This window comes from Bison bison, unplaced genomic scaffold, assembly GCF_000754665.1.
Source record: "Bison bison bison isolate TAMUID 2011002044 unplaced genomic scaffold, Bison_UMD1.0 scf7180017864384, whole genome shotgun sequence".
NCBI classification, from domain to species: domain Eukaryota; kingdom Metazoa; phylum Chordata; class Mammalia; order Artiodactyla; family Bovidae; genus Bison; species Bison bison.
Window position 1 is genome coordinate 666,424 of NW_011494956.1, and position 3,708 is coordinate 670,131.

Here is a 3,708-nt window from a genome sequence, read left to right on the forward strand (position 1 = left end):
GCACCCTCATAAATAAGATTACGTTCATTGCAATCATTTTGCCATGGAGACCAATAACCTCTGTTAATAATCCACCAGCACAGACAAGACACTCAACCTTGTTGCAATCGAACTTAGGGCTGGAACAAACAGCATCTGGGCCTACTGCACCTTTAATCTGACAATGGCCTGCCCAAATCAAGAAATATTTCCCCCAGGCTCTTTATAAATCACAGTAAAATTGAGTTACATCCTAGCTAAAATCATGTCTCCTAAGTACTTAATGGTCTACAGTGCGTATCTTTGCCTTTTCTGCTGAAAGCCTGGAATGCAAAAGAGTTACTTGAAAGAGCTTCTGTTTTCCTCAATAGGAAAATAGCAATCTGACGGTCTAGTTGGGTATTTTTGAGCTCGGGCCCACAGGAATTTTTTAAAGGACAAAATCAGGATGATTATTTATTTTGTTGTCTTCTTGCTCTATTTCCATATTTGCTATTCCATTAAGTTCTATTTTCTTCCCTACCTGGCATGATAGAATTAGCAAAAACCATTCCCAATCAACTTGTTCAGCTATATCTTCTCTGCAGGAATAAAAAGCTCCATCTTTGAAAAGGGTAAGGAGAAAGGGAGGTTGGTATGGGGTGGAAGAGAGGAAAGATATTGATGAGGGGATTGGAGGTAGATTGGACAAAGTTAAAAGAGCAGTTAGTGTAAGAGGAGGTGAGATGGACCTTTATTGGAAATTTTGCCAACTGTCTGGGGCAGCATTCGGTTACTAGTACGCTTTGTGTCACTTTAAGAAAGCTCCTGCCATGCCTAGACCAAGCCCTACGTCATGCAGTGACCCTCCCTGCTGGGTACTGGTGTTGCTTAGCAGCTAGCTGGAGGACTGTGGGATGAAAAGGGAGCCCTGCTAGCCCTTTGTTGAGCCTGGTAGGCTGCAGTCCATGGGGTCGCTAGAGTCGGGCACAACTGAGCGACTTCATTTTCACTTTTCACTTTCATGCACTGGAGAAGGAAACAGCAACCCACTCCAGTTTTCTTGCCTGGAGAATCCCAGGGACGGGGGAGCCTGGTGGGCTGCCGTCTGTGGGGTCGCACAGAGTCGGATATGAGTGAAGAGACTTAGCAGCAGCAGCAGCAGAGGTTAAGAGAAAGACAGAATTTCACAGGCAGTCAAGTTGTAGCTAAATAAAAAGCAAGTAACATTGTACCGTGGTAGGACCTGTCCTGCCATGAAGTTGGCCACTTGTTCCCAGGGAAGGCCCTAGGGCTCAGAGAGATTAAGTACATATCATAAGGTCATCCCAACATAATAAGACAAGGAACCAAGACTTTAAAACAAGATTCTTTGTCATCCATGCCTGGGCTATGGTCTCCCTAATAGATTTTCTTCTTTAGAACTTAAAAAAAAATGTTCTCTTTTCAATATAAACAATAGAATGATACCATGTGTGAATTGTATGGGTACAGCGGGACATACTTCTTTCTGAACAACCATGAACTATTGTGATTTTTTTCTTATTACAAGATAATTTTTTTTTTTTTTTGGTAGAAAAGTCAGTTATACAGATTAGCAGAAGGAAGAAAAACCAGCCATGTTCCTACCACCAGCAGATAAGGACTGTTATCACTTTGCTGGCTGTTGCTTTTCAACACTCTGAGCAGGTGCAAATGAGCTTTCTTTGTAACCCACCAGCTTTGACAAGGAGTTCTGAAAGTGTTGGGAGGAAGTCCAAAGTTCTCAGCATGTAAGAGTGGAGTTGATCTTTGTAGATGCCATCTTGGAGCTAGGCAGCTCCCCTTTGGAGCCTGGGCAGTTTTTTCTTTCTTCAGAGACTTTTGCCCCTAGAAGTTACTCAAGAAATTTGAATAACACTGGTCACTTTTTCAGACTAGACTTTTCAGACTAGTAACACGGGTTACTGATCACTAAGTGAACAGGTGAAAGTAGAAGATACCAGGGACCACAGTTGAGGTTTCTTCCATGATTTTTAAAAAGATGTGGTACATGAGGAGCTATGAGGGAGAGGCTAGAGGTCATTTATAGCCTGTATGCAGAAGGGGAAACGCTGTGGGATAGTCAGCCTTCTGGAATGCCCTGACTTCAGACACTTTGAGAGTGATTAATTCATTTATTGTTCAACAATTCATTGTGCCTTTAGACTTGCAAGCAGGAAGTGGCAATCTAATCTGGGGAAGGGGGAGGTGAGGGGAGGGAGCCTTGGTGAAGTTTACCCTCAGGAAGGGCTGGGTCCTTGCTTAAGACACTCGTGAGATTCTGACAATGAGGCTGTGACGCCCATGCTTGACGTTCGCTGTTCACTCTCTGTTCAGCAGTGAAGCCCTTGAATCGCAAGGGCTAGAGCCCTCCTTTTTAGAGACAGTGAGGATGAGGTGGCTGAGGCTGAGCCCCACTTTGGTTCCTGTTCTGCAGGAAGAAGACCTCAGAAGTGAGAGCAGATGGCAGCTCTCGAAGGGACAGAAAGGGATCCTTGTAGAAAGAAAAGGAGAATATGAGCTTGGCAGCTGCCCTCCTGGACCACATCCTCTGGGAGTTTGCTGGCAGTAAATTCAGCCACAGGAAGTCCAGGGGTTCCTGGACCTTAGGAGTGATGCAGGCACTCCATCCCTAAGCCAACGAGCACAGGCCTGGGAGATGTTTGCCCGGTGACCCTGACCATCTGCAGAAGACATGCATTAATACTTGGGTGACACTTATTAGTGTTTCTCAGTCTGCTGAACTCTTCGCCTGGCAGTTGATGAAGAATCATGAATTCAGTGCAATGCAGTGCAATCCGTAAGTGTGTTTGAAGCACCCACAGTGTGCCCACCAGTGTGCCAAGTACTGTCCTAGTGAACAAAATAAATCTGACTTGCTTTCTGACCTCACTGGTTTTATAACCTTGGGACTTCCCTGGCAGTCCAGCAGCTAAGACTCGGAGCTCCCAGAGCAGGGGACCGGCGTTTGATCCCTACGTCAGGGAAATAGATCCCACATGCTGCAACTAAAAGTTTACAGGCCACAGTGAAAATAGAAGATCCCACCTGCTGCAAGACCTGGCACAACCCCGCAGTATTACCACCTCTTACTTGTGACAAGAGATTTAAAAAAAAAATCATGCACGAGGTTAAATGAGTTAACTGCTCCTTAGCAGAAGAAGTAGGACTAGCTTGTTTTAAAGGAGATCAGGTAATTCTTCAGCTCTAGGTAGTACCATTGGAGCTCTTTGCTCTCGTTCAGTTGAGGGCTGCATTGCATTTATTTGTAGGGCCCAAGATGGCTTCACTCACCTACCAGGTGCCTTGATGGGAAAGGTGATACGATTGGGCTCAGCAGGGCCCCTCTCTTCCCCCTGTAGTCTTAGGGGTCTGCAACTGTAGCTCCAATACTTTGGCCACCTAATGCGAACAGCTGACTCATTGGGAAAGCCCCTGATGCCCGGAAAGATTTAAGGCAAGCGAAGAGGGCAGCAAAGGATGTGATGGTTGGATGGCATCACTGATTCAGTGGACATGAATTTGGGTGCACTCTGAAAGGTGGTGAGGGACAGGGAGGCCTGGAGTGCGACAGTCCATGGAGTTCAAAGAGGCGGACATGATTTAGGAACTGAACAACAAAGTGAGATTTTATATGATGACTCGAGAGATAAGAATTAGAAGCTATCACTTTCTTAAAACCTGAGTCAGAACCTGGAACAGGGTCACTTTTGGCCTATTCTCTGCATC